At 37.6% G+C, this 17,671-nt stretch overlaps 1 protein-coding gene across 3 annotated transcripts in view; it reads right to left on the minus strand.

Annotated features, from left to right (window-relative positions):
• Positions 1-17,671, minus strand: part of LOC127723610 (carbohydrate sulfotransferase 15-like) — a 54,042-nt gene that overhangs the window by 20,469 nt on the left and 15,902 nt on the right. The gene's annotated exons all lie outside the window — the stretch shown is intronic.

The following is a 17,671-nucleotide window of genomic DNA, read 5'->3' on the forward strand; positions in this document are numbered from 1 at the left end:
CGATATTCATTGATTGGTCACTGCTAAAGATCCAGCGGCAAAAAAAATACATGCATATTTAGGGCTTGCAAATGCAATATGAAGATATCCTGCTTTAATTATCAATGCGCGAAATAAAACTCATAATTTCAGTGGATATATTTAACATATTGTAGACCATCTTTCAACCCTATCAAAATGATAAAGGACGAGGTCAAGCTTGAGATATAGATATCAACATAGTATTGTCCTAGACAAACTCAAAGCTAGCTTATACGGTTAGTCAAACGGAAAAAGTTACTCAAACTGTTGTAAATCCATGCTAACCAGTCTGTGCTACTCATAGATGCCATGATCTCCGTAGCAGAAGAAAATGAAATTACCCCTTTTATTCAGACTTTTATTATCAATCCATCTAAATATGAAAACCCGAACAGTAAAGAATGGAAACAGGTTAGATCCCGCATAAAAATGTAAGAACTAGTCTATGTAAAATGTATTGCTACACGTATAGTAAAGATCCATAGATGAATATGGAACGTCATAGCTGTCTTATGTGTCGTTTTTATTGCTTTTATTTATACGATGGTGGTTTTCTATTATACGAAGGTGGTTTTCTATTATACGATAGTGCTTTTCTATTATACGAAGGTGCTTTTCTATTATACGATGGTGGTTTTCTATTATACGAAGGTGCTTTTCTATTATACGAAGGTGGTTTTCTATTATACGAAGGTGGTTTTCTATTATACGATGGTGGTTTTCTATTATACGAAGGTGCTTTTCTATTATACGATGGTGCTTTTGTATTATACGATGGTGCTTTTGTATTATACGAAGGTGCTTTTCTATTGTACGATGGTGCTTTTTTATTATAATAAGGTGCTTTTTTATTATGTGATGGTGGTTCCCGTGATTAACCGGAAGCGTGGCGTGTATTTGAATCTCACCGAACCAACATGGCGGCCATGGCTGTGAATACTAAAATGTTAAACGTTTTAAAGAAATTAAACTTGCAGCAAGCATTTCCAGACATTGTATGTAGGCTTTCGACACATAAAATGGAAATATTAGGTGTATCTAGTAGGACAGATATGATGAAGTTAAGAACTGAATGTGTAAAATATGGAACGTCTGCCCTTAATAAAATAAACTCTGAATGAGGCCCTCCGAAATTTGATATTCCAAAGTCTGTTCTAAAAAATGTTCTGGAAAATGGATTTAAAATATCCGACATTTCTAAATTGTTGTCCGTGTCTGAAAGCACCATTTACCGAAGAATGTCACAGTTCGGATTAAGCAAAATAATTTTTACACAAATTGATGACAGTGATTTCGACTTGAGGTATGGGCTGGTCATAGACTACGCACTGTTAATTCATCTCCATTGAGCTTGCGGACTTCAGGTCAACTTCAAAATGCCGTAGGAATTACCGAAGGAGAAGCAAATTTGCAAGATTATGGAATTGAAGGCTATGTTGATCAAAATGATGTAGAAGAGGGCGAGAGACCAATATTTGGACCCCTTGCACACATAAGTGATCAATGCAGGCTGGATTTAACTCGACAATTGATAAGAAGCAATACTAACTTTGAAATAGATTATTATCTTTAATGTTTGGAAGTCATTGAAAGAAATAACTAAACTGGTTATTAAAACTTATTTGTAATTTACTAAATTGCCTTCATATCTTGATCGTAAATGGATAACTGCATAACTTCTTTATATACTTAATCTTATTAAACCCCATGACTTTTCAACAACTTCAAGCTTTAAAGTGGTATATTGGTAATATGTAACTGTATCATTTTGTGTAGAGGTAGTACATCCTCTAACTATTTTAGTATTTATTATAACTATGCTGTATCACGTTCGTAATTATATTTATTATAACGTTTATTGGATTGTATTTTCAGACATTCCTATTTTCCGGAAATGAATCTGGACTTATCCGTATGTTCACTACCGTTTACTTTCTCTTCCTCGCCTGTCTATTACAGATGGATGCCACAACAAAACTGCTCCTGTGGATATTGTGACAAATCACCGTCAAGTACGTTTCAAGTCGATTATAAATTGTTAGATATATATTCCGTTAATTCCGCTAACTTGACAAACACGTTTATTCCACAAATGTGAACTGTAATTGTTTATTTCTATGAATTGAACTGAGAATTCTACTTTCGTTTTTGACTTGATATTAATATTGCCTTGAACGTTCATATATTTCTTTCGTGCATATTGTAAAATATTGTATTTTTATTTCTTTCAGTTTACCAAACTATACACACTCTGTATAAACTCCTGTATCCCTTCTGGTGGAATTATAATCTACAATCTTCAAACACAAGTTGTTATTTTTATAATTTGCCGAGATTGCGATTCAATCACATGGTTATACTAGCTGAGTCAGGCTCAGCATAGTAAATTGACGACAACCTGTCTTTACATATCCAGACAAGGAACGACAACGTAGCAACGTACATACCTTTACACTGACAGTGCACAACACAACTTGTGTGTACTAGGCAGCAAACCAACAAGGTTGAGCCATCATGGATCCCAGTCACGCGGAACAGCAAGACGAGGTTAAGCCCCCAGAGGGAGATAATTCTGAAGAACTAATAGAAAATCCGTCTAATACCACACATTTAGATGAAAATCCCGAGACTAGGCGAGTACGTGATCTCACCGAAAAAGGACACGAAGCATTCGCAGAGAAACGCGACAAGTTCTGTCAGGAGCTAGAGGCCCTTTGGTCAGGTTTAGAATTCCAGATATTGGAAATGACCACTCCTCCAAACGAGCTCCAACAACTGCTTACAGCAGAGGACAAAATCGTACAAGCCTGTACTCATTATCGCAAGCGCATAGATGAGTACTTGAACTTTCTGAAGAAGACCAGAACGCCGGAAAGTCTTAAGAACATAGACACATGTAATCTTTCATCAGATCAGAAATACGACTGTCTAAAGTGGACCTGGCTATGGAAACCCTGCACGAGCATCGCCTCGCTCTCACAAAGGCTAAATCCACCAAAACAAAAACATCTAAGAGTAAGAAAACCTCGTATAGCGGAAGTTCCACCGTCTCAGACATGTCAAGCCTAGCACGGAGGAAGCGTGCCAAAGCAGAGGCTGCTAAGTCAAAAATAGCCTTTGCCGAAAAACATGCTTTGATCATTAAACAGGAGGCGTTATTAGAGGAACAGGCTCTGTTCAGACAAACTGAAATCAAAGCCGAAATGGAGCAACAAGCCATTCAAGCAGTACAAGAAGCCTTACATAAAAAAGTTCAAATGGAACAAGAAGCCTTATGCAAAAAAGTTCAAATGGAACAAGAGGCTGCACAAAGAAAAGTTCAAATGGAACAAGAGGCTGCACAAAGAAAAGTTCAAATAGAACAAGAGGCCTCGTACCCGAAAACTCAAATGGAACAGGAGGCAACACAAAGGAAAGCTCAACTAGAACAAGAAGCCATTCGCAGAAAAGCTCAACTAGAACAAGAGGCTGCACGTGTACGCCGGGAAAAGGCTGAACTAAAGGCCAATTTGAACCTTCTCGAAGCACAGAGAGAAGCTGCAGCCGCAGAAGCAGAGGCTCGTATCCTGGAATACGATGGCAGCCAAGCATTTAGCGATCTCCCTGACGAAACAGAAGACCCGCTCCAGCGTGTGCAAGATTTCGTTAATAAGCATCCTGTACCAACTGCTGTACGGGAAGTAACAGGACCTCAAAAGATAAAGCAAATTCCTGTTAAGATTGAGCTGAGTCATGAAGCACCAGCATTCGTGCCATCCGTGACACTGAACTTGCCGTCACAGACATCTGCTGTCTTGCCTTCCGATACTAAGTCACCGGAAGTTACCTTAATCCCAGATCATGGAAAAGTAACCGGTATACAAAAACTAGGCCTTTCAGATGAGATCCATGCTGAACACCAAAAACAGGGTGTTAAAGAAGAGATCCCTCTTGCACACCAGCAACAAATCAACCCTACATCGGAGATAACTAGATTTCTCTTGCGTAAGGACCTGCTTTTCTCCCGACTAACAAGCTTTAACGATCGGGCAGAATCCTTTCATACATGGAAAGCAATTTTTAAGAACGTGACTGACAATTTGCAAGTCTCTGACTCGGAACACATTGATTTACTGATCAAGTGGCTCGGTCCAGAGTCTGCTAAACATGCCATTAGCATAAGAGCGTCGAACGCCAATAATCCTACAAAAGGTATACAAAGACTATGGAAGAGGCTTGACGAGCGGTATGGTGCTCCAGAAATGTTGGAAGCCTCACTCACGAGTAAACTTGCCAAATTCCCAACCTTGACGAATAAGGACAACGCACGTCTCTATGAACTGTCTGACATTCTATCAGAAATAGAATATCACAAGGAAAATCCCAAGCTGGGATGTCTGCTAGCTTATTTTGATTCACCGTCCGGAATAAACCCTGTCATTGAAAAACTACCATATGGACTTCAGGAAAAGTGGATTACAAGGGCGTCTAGATACAAATCTAACCACGGCGTTGCCTTTTCTCCCTTTACAGAGTTATCTGCAGTCATCAGTGAAATCAGCAGAATTGAAAACGATCCCAAATCAAAAGGTGCTGCGCCAAGGTTCACGTCTTACCCCGAGACTAAAGTTGGTACTCATAAAACAGCGGTTGAGCAGCAATCTGGAGACGCCAGCAAACAAGGTCTTTGTATTCTGCACAATACAAAGCATTCCTTAAATGAATGTCGAGCGTTCCGAGCCAAATCAATAGAGGAACGCAAAGGTCTTTTGAAAGAAAACAATGTCTGTTACAAGTGTTGTGATTCTACCAAACAAAGGAGCCGGGAATGCAATGCACGCATAAGTTGTAAAGAATGTGGAAGTAAACAACACACTACCGCACTTCACATAACTAGACCACAGCAACTTGCAAGTTATCAGTCTAGCTCGCCCAAGGAAGCCTACGGCGGGGAGCCAACAGAATCCGCTGAAACTAAGTCAACCTCAGTAAACTCTTTCTGTACTGAAATCTGCAAGGATACATATAGCGGGAAATCTTGTGCTAAAATACTACCTGTGAATGTTTATCACAAGGATTAACAGGATATAGTTATCCGGATATACGCCATCATTGATGACCAAAGCAACCGGTCACTAGCATCGCCTGAATTCTTCAATCTTTTCGACGTAAAAGATAAACCGGAGAACTATACCTTATCAACATGCTCCGGCAGAGTAGTTACTTCCGGGAAAAGAGGAAAAGGTTTCGTCATGGAATCAATAAATGGTAATGACAAATTTGACCTGCCTGTACTGATAGAATGTGATCATATTCCCAACAATAGGGACGAAATACCGACTCCTGAAGTCACAATGCATCACCCTCATTTAAAAGAACTCAGAGGTAGCATTCCACCAGTAACTGCAGACGTTCTACACATGTTTCACTGTTTTGTAGTCAGAAAAGACCACCGAAATTATCTGAGATTTTTATGGCATAAAGACAACGACCTACAAGAGAACCTTGTCGAATACCGCATGAGAGTTCATGTTTTCGGAAATAGTCCGTCACCTGCCGTTGCTACGCTTGGACTCAGAAAAGCAGCTCAGGCATCAGAACAAGAATACGGCAGTCACGTGACTAGCTTTGTTACAAGAGACTTCTATGTCGACGACGGTCTTACGTCATGTCCTACAAAAGAGGAAGCTGTTAAGCTTATGAAGGACACACATCAAGCTTTAGTAAAACATGGAAACTTAAGGCTTCACAAGTTCGCCTCTAATTGTGCGGAGGTTATGTCTGCGTTTCATGCCAGTGATTTGGCTTCAAATCTGAAGGATCTAGACTTAGAATCCGACAGCAAACCCCTACAACGTAGTCTTGGGCTCAGCTGGGACGTAAACACTGACAACTTCTTATTTCAATTATCATCAGAAAACAAACCGATCACTCGGAGAGGAATTTTATCAACGATAAACAGTCTCTACGATCCTCTGGGATTTTTGGCTCCGGTGATTATACAAGGGAAACTCCTATTAAGGAAAATAGTATCAGAAACCGTCGATTGGGACCAACCTCTTTCTGATGAGACAGCAGCTGAGTGGAAATCGTGGAGAGATACTCTAATTGCTATCGAAACATTGCGCATTCCACGTACCTACGTGCCGTATCTCAGCAAAACCGCCACAAAGGAGTTACATGTCTCTTCTTATGCATCAGAAAAAGCCATAGCAGCTGTTGCACAGTAGTGGTGAACCAAACATAGGTTTCATTCTTGGGAAAGCTAAAGTTGCACCAACAAGTGGTCATACTATTCCACGACTTGAAATATCAGCTGCTGTATTAGCAGTTGAGATCACCCAAACCGTCATGGATAATTTAGATTTACATATAGACACCGTAAAATTCTACACAGACAGTAAAGTTTTATGTTACATCAGTAACGAGACAAGAAGGTTCTTTATCTACGTCGCCAATAGAGTAGAGAAAATAAGGAAATTTAGCTCTCCAAGTCAATGGAATTATGTACCAACTAACCGTTATCCCGCAGACTCGGGAACAAGGTCCGTACCAGCCCATGAAATTCATAGCAGTGAATGGTTGTTGAGACCAAGACAACTTCTTTCCTCAGAACAAAAGAATTCTGAGGACATATATCAGCTAATAGATCCAGAAGAAGATGGAGATATCCGTGCAACTGTGAATGTTGCAAAAACATTTGCCACACCTGAGCATAAAGGTATCGGAACTGATAGATTCAACCGATTCTCCAACTGGACATCACTTGTGCGAGCGATAGCCTTTTTGGGACGTTTCTCTCGTTTACACGGGTCAAAACAGGCATCATCAGTGACTTCTTTGGATAGTTTTTCGAATGCCGAAAATTTCATCTTAATATCTGCACAACATGAAGTTTATGGAGATGAAATAGATTGTATAAAACGTCAGGAACAAATTAATAAGCGGAGCCCGATAGCTAACCTCAATCCGTTTTTGGACGAACGAGGACTATTGCGAGTAGGAGGCCGTATTGCCAAATCTGACTTAAACCTCCGTGAAAAGAAACCATTGATCGTCCCTGGACGCCATCATATATCGACATTATTAGTCCGACACTACCATTACAAGACAAAACATCAAGATCGCCATTTCACAGATGGAGCGATTCGATCCGCAGGACTCTGGATCGTCGGAGCAAAACGCTTGATCTCTTCCATTATTCACAAATGTGTGACATGCCGCAAACTCAGAGGAAAAACCGAGTATCAAATCATGTCTGATTTGCCAGAGGACCGTCTTGAACCGTCACCTCCGTTTACTAACGTTGGCATAGACACCTTTGGACCCTGGACAATTGTTTCACGTAAAACACGTGGTGGATACGCCAACTCAAAACGTTGGGCAATTTTATTCACATGCTTAGTGACAAGAGCTATTCACATCGAACTAATCGAGGAAATGAGTTCTTCAGCCTTCATAAACGCCGTCAGGAGATTCGCCGCTATAAGAGGCCAAGTTAAGATTTTCCGATCTGACCGTGGAACGAACTTTATTGGCGCAATCGACGATTTAAAGATTGACTCAATCAACGTTGAAGATGGACCCTTCAATAACTTTCTGTACAATTCTGGCACAACTTGGATCTTCAATCCGCCGCATTCTTCCCACATGGGTGGAGCCTGGGAGAGAATGATTGGTATCACCAGGAGAATTCTTGATTCTATGCTTCTAAATGCAGCCGGAAGAAGCCTAACGCATGACGTGCTCAACACAGCTTATGGCAGAAGTTTCAGCAATAGTGAACTCTAGACCTCTGGTACCGGTATCAACAGATCCAGAGAATCCGTTAATATTAACTCCGGCTATGTTATTGACACAGAAAACCGACTACATCTACACTTCAGATCATCTTGGAGAATTCGACAAACGAGATCTATGTATTGCCGAATGGAGACGAGTACAGGATCTGGCCAGTGTTTTCTGGTCCCGTTGGAGGAAAGAGTACCTGCCGTTACTGCAACAACGACGAAAATGGACCGAAGATCGCCGTGATCCCATCGAAAGAGACGTTATTCTTCTAAAAGACAAGAACCTTTGCCGTACCCAATGGCCTGTTGGAATTATAGAGAACTCATTTAAAAGTTCCGACGAACATGTCCGCAAAGCAGAAGTGCGAGTAATCGTTAATGGAAAAGCCACAACCTACATGCGACCAATCGTGGACATGATTCTTCTCGTAGAGAACAACCCTGTGTAATTATATGTATATATTTGGATTTATATAGTGACATTCATATGTGTTATATTTGAAATAGTGATATCAGTTAGACATCAGACGGGGAGTATGCTGTATCACGTTCGTAATTATATTTATTATAACGTTTATTGGATTGTATTTTCAGACATTCCTATTTTCCGGAAATGAATCTGGACTTATCCGTATGTTCACTACCGTTTACTTTCTCTTCCTCGCCTGTCTATTACAAATGGATGCCACAACAAAACTGCTCCTGTGGATATTGTGACAAATCACCGTCAAGTACGTTTCAAATCGATTATAAATTGTTAAATATATATTCCGTTAATTCCGCTAACTTGACAAACACGTTTATTCCACAAATGTGAACTGTAATTGTTTATTTCTATGAATTGAACTGAGAATTCTACTTTCGTTTTTGACTTGATATTAATATTGCCTTGAACGTTCATATATTTCTTTCGTGCATATTGTGAAATTTTGTATTTTTATTTCTTTCAGTTTACCAAACTATACACACTCTGTATAAACTCCTGTATCCCTTCTGGTGGAATTATAGTCTACAATCTTCAAACACAAGTTGTTATTTTTATAATTTGCCGAGATTGCGATTCAATCACATGGTTATACTAGCTGAGTCAGGCTCAGCATAATAACCAATTTTTCTAACTTATATGGACGCTGAATTGGCAATTGTATTGTGGAAGTCTTTTTGCTGCGCGTCTTTCGAATCTTGATAGGAAAACGAGTAGATTGAGGGGCAAGGTTAGTGTACCCATAAACTTGGTTCAACCCCACCACTCTGCCAAGTTTTGCCAGAGTGCCTGTACCAAGTCGGGACTTCTCTCTACCTTCTGTATATTTTCCCTTTTGTGTTGTCGCTGTATGTCTATATTTTGATGGCTTGATTGGTGGTGTTGATGCTGTTTTAAATCGAATTAATGCCATTCCCTGTTTTATCTTTATTTTTTATATATAAAGGTTGGCTACATGGTTCAGCTAAATAAAATTATTCGGTAATGCTTTAAATGGAAACTGATGTAACTATGACTTTTACATGCATTAAAAGAATTTGGCCGATAATGAACAAATATTTAAATGTTTGTGTTTGAACTGAAAATCATTAATTGTGTCCTGAATATTAAGTCATTGGTCTTACAATTAGCCAAATTAAAAAGTACTTCAACCAGAGACATATAATACTAGAGATAAACAACTTTGTGAAATCTCGAGAAATATCGCAGCCACATGCTTTGATAAGAATATAACATGTATAAGAGTCATATATAAAGAAAGAAAGTAGTTACGTTTTCAGAAATATTCCTTAATTTTTCAAAAACTTAACAAGATATCTAAATATACCGATCACAGAAGTTGTAAAAGAAGTATCAAAAATCAACACATGCCCCTCAATACTTTGTTATTTAGTAAGTTTCAAAATATTGTCATGATAATATGAAAACTTCATTTTGTCATAAAATGTTCCAGACCGAAACCTCTTCAATTTTCTATTGTATAATATTCAGAGTTTCCAATCTCTTGTTTTATATGTCTCTACTTCAACTAACTGAAATCGGTTCGGTTTAGACAGGTTTTACTGTGTCACAAGTATTGCGGGAGTACACAAGTCCATTGATTTAAAAAAAAATGTGTCGGCAAGCTTTAGCGAACATGTACTTTTCGAAACTGTCCGAGGTACTAGTATGTAGCTGAATGTACTTATTTTTACTATTAGACTTGGGTTAAAAGCATTTTAAATGTAATGAAATCAATGCTAATATTTGCGAAAATGCTTTCCAGTGATTAAATTTGGCTATATAGGAGTATCACCTATCTTTCATTTCAAGGCATCTTCTATCGTTCTCCCACTAAGAACAGTCTCCAACTTGTGTGGTGATGCTCATCTATAACGCAGAGGTGTTTATCTAAAGTTAGTCTATCAGTAATATTTGAATGTTCTCAGTTGTTTTAAGTAGTATCACTGTTGAGGGCCAAATGCGAGAAATTTTCTAAGAGGGTCTGGAGGGCATGTCCCCCCCCCCGATACCTTTTTAAAACTTAAAGTCATGGTATGAAGATATCAAACACAGAAAATTCAAATTAAATAGATTTTTTTCTACTGAAATTCCTCCAGTCAGGTTTACTAAAATAAATAAACTGTTATCATAGAGATATGTCTCCCTTTTTGGTAATTTTTATTATGCATATGTTGAAATTAAAATAGCAACACTTTAACATGCAAGTTTTGCAAATATTCAAAGTCAATGAACCATGACTGAAGTTACATGGCTAAACAATCTCCATGGAAATGAGATGTGCCAATGCTAATACCAAGTACCATTGACTTATCATAATTCCCTATAAACAAACTTAAACACAAACTAATACATGTAAACTAAGCAAAATTTCAAAGTCAATAAACCATAACTGAGGGGGCAAGGTCAAATAATCTTTGTGGTAATGAGGTGTACAAATGTTATGACAACTGCATACCAAATATCATTGACCTACCACTAGTGGTTCCCGATAAACCAACCTAATCACAAACTAATGCATGAAAACTAAGCAAAAGTTTCAGTCAATAGACCATGACTGAGGGGCGGGCCAAATAATCTCCATGGAAATGACATACGCCAGTGCTTATACAACTGCATACCAATTGTCATTAACTTACCACTAGTGGTTCCCCATAATCTGACCTAATCACTGTGACAAACAAATACATTGAAATACACCAGTTTCACATTTAACTGCGCATGTCTAACCTAATTAGCCAAACTGTGAAATCATGCGATAATTCCCGAGAATTCATCGACTTGGGGCTTACGGTTGATGCAGAGCAGTGACCATGCAGACATGGAAAAACAATCACCTTATTAAGTGTTTGCGTTTATATGTACACGAGCAATCATTGAAAATATATATTGACGAGACAACTTTATTAACAATGACACATTAAAAGATTGTTATTATGTTAAACGGACTACTGTTGTGTTGTAGGTTTTAGTAATCATGGTAATAGACGATCTAATATGCAGCCTGACTTTGTACCTTAATTTAATTGTCCCTAAGAAATGCTTGGATTCCCGCTGAGGTCGTTCACTTAGCGGGAAGAATAAATTAGAAAAATAAGCGGGGGTCACTTCATATCAATATATTAGGTCACTGGTAAATTAAGAAGTCAATTAACACCTTAGCCATGTGGAATCAAAGTTTTACCTTGTACAATCTCACCAGGTGACAATTGATAATAACGTACCCTTTTCTTCATACAGTTGCTGAAAAGGGGACGACCATTTGATAATCTGACGGAAGCCAGAAGGATTTTTTCGGATTGAATATTCATCGTCATCTGTTTTGATACCTGGGAATATTATACTGTCAACCACGATTTAATGTCCCAGTTGCTACGCATTCTATTTTTTTTTTTGGCTGCGCGAAAAGTTATTTAACTTTTGTTCACAATTATTTCCTGCATTTTATGATGCAGATTTTTCTTTTTCATCTTGCCGTGGGTATTTATTTTCAGCTCTTACTAGGACAGGATATTCATTTGTCTAAAATACCCCCCCCCCCGAAAATCAAATGGTCATCCCCTAATATAGATGTTAAAAATGTAAACCCTGTTTCTGTATAAGATACATGTACCTAATTTACACTGAGATATTACGGTTAATGCAACTAGATATATTTTAATGATTTAGGAGGGGGTCATCCAGCAATTTGATCTTATTTTATGGTAAAGCAGGATATTCAATTACTGATAATGATATTTTATTGTAAATTCTTTCATTATTAATCAGAATAAGTAAACAGATAATTTTTACATAACAAGGATTTAACTAGTACTACGTCCGAAGGGTATGTCCACATTTTCCAATTATAAAACCAAATACATGTTCTAAAGAATATATAATTGAATTAATTACTAGTACCTGTTCTTAGAGACACTCAAAATGTTAGAGCGTTGAAATACAATATGTTATGAGGTAGTAAATGTGTACATGAACGCATGCTGATTAATCAAGTTAAGTAATGACAGCTGTATACAGATAATTATTATTGAAAAAAAACTACACCATTTGTTACAAGAATCTAACATGTCTAATACAAATGTCTTTCTACACGTTTAAAATCCCTGTACATGTACAATACATAATAGCTATACGTTCGCCGTGAAAAACATACAGTGTATACTCAGTGGTATCATCTGTTTACCTGCCTCCAGCACACACCAAGAGAGAGAGAGATGTGTATTATCGGTATTTATTATTGTGTTGCCAAATATAAGAATAAATTGGATAGCCCCCCCCCGTCACGTATGATATCGTTAATTATCGCGGGATTTAAAACGCGCATATGAATTCGAGATCAAGGTTGATAAGTCGCTTATGTGAAACTGGTCTATTAAGCAAAAAATTCAAAAAGTCAATAGACCATGACTGAGGGGGCGGAGCCAAATAATCTCCATGGAAATGACATATGCCAATGCTTATACAACTGCATACCTATTATCATTAACTTACCATTAGTGGTTCCCCATAAACTGACCTAATCACAAACTAATACATGACAAGAGTGCACACACTGAAATGTCTCGCCTTCTTTACTAAACATTGATAATATGTTGATAGTCCTAAATAGAAAGCCTAACTATCACATAAACATGAGTATAAAAATCAGGTAAAGGTAATATAAACCAAACAAGAAATACATGTACACCTTACAATTATTCCATACACTAAATATAGTTGACCTATTGCTTATAGTATAAGAAAAAATAAACAAAACACAAAAGCTTAACTATAACCACTGAACCATGAAAATGAGGTCTAGGTCAGATGACACCTGCCAGATGGACATGTACACCTTATAATCATTCCATACGCCAAAAATATTGGACCTACTGCTTAAAGTATCTGTGATAAAGACTTCACCACCACAACTTAACCCTGTTCACTGATCCATGAAATCAGGTTGAGGTCAAGTAAAAACTGTCTGACTGGTATGAGGACCTTACAAGGTACACACATACCAAATAAAGTTATCCTATTACTCATAATAAGAGAGAAATTAACATTACAAAAAATCATAACTTTTTTTCAAGCAGTCACTGAACCATGAAAATGGGGTCAAGGACGTTGGCCATGTGACAGACGGAAACTTAGTATCATTGAGCATCTATATACAAAGTATGAACAATCCAGGTCTTCCACCTAAAATATAAAGCTTTTAAGAAGTTAGCTAACGCCGCCGGATCACTATCCATATGTCGAGCTTTCTATGACAAAAGTCGCAGGCTCCATAAAAACTGAACAAAAAATTCAGTCAATAGACAATGCCTGAGGGGACGGGCCAAATAATCTCCATGGAAATAAGATATGCCAATGCTTATACAACTACTTACCAAGTATCATTAACTTACCACTATTGTTTCCTCAATAATTGACCTAATCACAAACTAATAAAATTGAGAATGGAAATGGGGAATGTGTCAAAGAGACAACAACCCGACCATAGAACAGACAACAGCAGAAGGTCACCAACAGGTCTTCAATGCAGCGAGAAATTCCCGCACCCGGAGGCGTCCTTCAGCTGGCCCCTAAACAAATATATATACTAGTTCAGTGATAATGAACGCCATACTAAACTCCAAATTGTACACAAGAAACTAAAATTAAAAATAATACAAGACTAACAAAGGCTAGACGCTCCTGACTTGGGACAGGCGCAAAAATGCGGCGGGGTTAAACATGTTTATGAGATCTCAACCCTCCCCCTATACCTCTAGCCAATGTAGAAAAGTAAACGCATAACAATACGCACATTAAAATTCAGTTCAAGAGAAGTCCGAGTCTGATGTCAGAAGATGTAACCAAAGAAAATAAACAAAATGACAATAATACATAAATAACAACAGACTACTAGCAGTTAACTGACATGCCAGCTCCAGACTTCAATTAAACTGATTGAAAGATTATGTCTTCATCATATGAATATCAGGCACAATCCTTCCCGTTAGGGGTTTAGTATCATACCATAATACATGATTCTTAGGAAAAATTTCAGAGTCAATAGACCATAACTGAGGGGGCATGGCCAATAATCTCCAGGGGCGGATCCAGGATTTTGGAAAGGGGGGGGCGTAGTATTAAATTTGTTCGAGCGGAGCGAGGCGAAAATTTTTTTGGACCTTTTTTGGCTAAAAAACATAAAATAAGTGTAAAATGCATTTTATAGTTAAAGTGTAGAGTTGGTGCCGTATTCTCTCCATCAATTGTCTATTATGAAATGATTAGATGGATCCAAAGCTATGTACTAATTAATATATTTGATGTGGGATTTGTCAGTAAAAAATGGACATGGAAAGTTCTCGTTTGTTGTATGGTTAGTTAGCATAACCTCACAGATTTCTTGTTGTAAACAAGATATACGGCTATTCAATGAAATTCACAATACGACCGACACAAAGAAAGACAAACAAGCAATTTTCATCCAAATGTTTGGTTGAAATGTTTCACCCAACAAGGGAAGTGAGGGGTTCCAAATCAACCAAAGGCTACGAATGAGTCGGAAATGACAATGAAGTTGTGAATGACGGTCGACACATGGAGACATATAGGCCACACACAGCAGGCTGGTTGCAGTCGGGCCTTGAAAAAAGTATTCAGTATATCAGTTCGGCGAAACAGACATTCCGGTCAGATATGGGATTCACATGCAACCCCCCCCCCCCACCCCCCCCCCCCCCCCCCCCATCTCAAAAAAAATTTACGCCCGTTTTTTATTCATCATGTTCATTTAATGCTTAATAATTCTGTTGAAAATATTTTTTCTAATAGCAAAAAAGTGGACAAGATTATTGTTTTCAATCCAGATACGGCCAGAATTTTTGTTTAAGGCAAAAATCAGGGTCAGAATTTTTTCTCTAAAATATCTCAGACTGCCCCCTCAGATCAAATGGTCCATACCTTAGACTTTAAATCTATATCTAGAGCTTACTGACTGGGGATCACTATTCAGCAATGTTATTAATGGGCTGGGGCGTGTGGGGTTAAACATGTTTTCGTAGGTAAATAATATTGCTGTGGAACTTTTTTTTTCATGAGAGTGTAATAGAGTATTACTTTCTGTTGGGTGGAATTGTGAAATACTTTGTCGCTTTGAAGGCGTCATGCTTGTCATCCTCAGCCTAAGCAATGTGTTACTGTAATTTGAATTTCAAAATGACTGAGTGACGATTTTTTCGACGAACTGGTCAACTCCACCGTAGAGAATCACATGACTTTGACATAATCAATAACATATTACAGTAAATACGAGCGAAAAATATCTTTATAAGTCAAGAATTGTCGCATAAAAATTAAATACACGGGAAATGACAAAGTTCACGAAGTCTAGTCTGATTAATCATTTTACCAAAAAAAAAAAAAGTGCAAGCAAAAGGGGGGGCGTACGCCCTCTACGCCCCCCTCTGGATCCACCACTGATCTCCATGGTAATGAGATGTGTCAATACTAATACAACTGCATACCAAATATCTTTAACTTATCACTAGTGCTTCACCATAAACTAGACCTAAACACAAACTAATACATTGTTGACGCCGCCGGAACAGCATACCTATGTCTCGCTTTTTGACTCCATTAAGCGATACAAAATCTACTTAAAATGTTGAACTAACTATTTCATTTTAATATTTGAACAACATATTTTTTAATACAATAAGTAGCTCTTGTTCAACTGTCATTAACTCTAATCAAACTCTGATGCAATGAAAGTAAATACAATACAAAGAAAGTGCTTCGCCCAGCACAGTCTGATACGAGCTCAGAGGTCAATCCCTGGACACAATATTAAAGGTTGACATAACACAGGTTTTTGACACAAATCAATGTTATTTGAGGTAAAATATCTTTATAGAAAATTGAAATGGTACATTGAATTTCCATAGTATAGCCTGATATCCAAAATCTAACAACATACTCGTAGATCCCGCCATTTTTCAATATATATCGTCTAAAACAATGCCGGTTTAGCAGGTGGTAGAATTCCGGTATATTGATAAATTCACTTATATAAATCATTTATGTCTAATTATTTTCTTTATTTCAAATACAATAATCCCTAAAAACTTTTAAAGACTTAATTGATTTTCTTGATTTAATTTTTTTTTTTTCATATTTCATTAGCAATTGGTCCGTCCCTTTTTTCAAATAAACTGCACACTTCCGGTTAATCACGGGAACCACCATCACATAATAAAAAAGCACCTTATTATAATAAAAAAGCACCATCGTATAATAGAAAAGCACCTACGTATAATACAAAAGCTACATCGTATAATAGAAAAGCACCATCGTATAATAGAAAAGCACCTTCGTATAATAGAAAAGCACCTTCGTATAATAGAAAAGCACCTTCGTATAATAGAAAACCACCATCGTATAATAGAAAAGCACCTCCGTATAATAGAAAACCACCATCGTATAATAGAAAAGCACCATCGTATAATAGAAAAGCACCTTCGTATAATAGAAAGCAATAAAAAAGACACATAAGACAGCTATGGCGTTCCATAGATGAACATGACGTAATTAACTTTAACGTTATAAATCTCTGGCACAGAGTTCATATCTCATTCCAAACATGCTTGGCAATACTGCACTTAATAAGACATAGATATATATATATATTGAATGTAGTGTTGCGTAGTATGGATCGGAACAGAACGTAACAGTAATGATCTCTGCGCCGAACATAACTTGAATGTTTAATCAACTAAAAAAGTACTATACCAAAAAATTGTATATGCACTGAAAATTTTCGCAATGAAAATCACACATATGCCGATAGGACTACCTAGGGAGTTGTAACAATGTCGTCAATTTAAGCTTAACGAGTAGTTATTGTTAGTTATACATATAAAAAAGATTTCCAATGAGACAACTCTTCACAAAAGACCAAATGACACAGAAATAAACAACTACAGGTCACCGTACGGCCTTCAACAATGAGCAAAGCCCATACCGCATAGTCAGCTATAAAAGGCCACGAAATGACAAATGTAAAACCATTTAAACGAGAAAACTAACGGCCTAATTTATGTGCATAATAATGAACGAGAAATAAATATGTAACATAGCAACAAACTACAACCTATGAAATACAGGCTCCTGACTTGGGACAGGCACATACATAACAAGTTAGCGGGCGCCCAACCTGGGACAGTGGTGTAGACAGTACAGCATCAGAACAAACTATAAAAACAGTTGAAAAAGGCTTTACTCATCAGATGGATACAAATAGAAATACATCTAACAAAAACACAGAGTGGACCTGGCCGGGTACTTGTACATCCCAACAACCAAAAGACACCAAGTACAGATATGAGAGTACTCGCAGTTACTGACAGCTTGTTCAAAGCCAAGA

Source organism: Mytilus californianus, unplaced genomic scaffold (assembly GCF_021869535.1).
Source record: "Mytilus californianus isolate M0D057914Y unplaced genomic scaffold, xbMytCali1.0.p SCAF_13, whole genome shotgun sequence".
Lineage (NCBI taxonomy): Eukaryota > Metazoa > Mollusca > Bivalvia > Mytilida > Mytilidae > Mytilus > Mytilus californianus.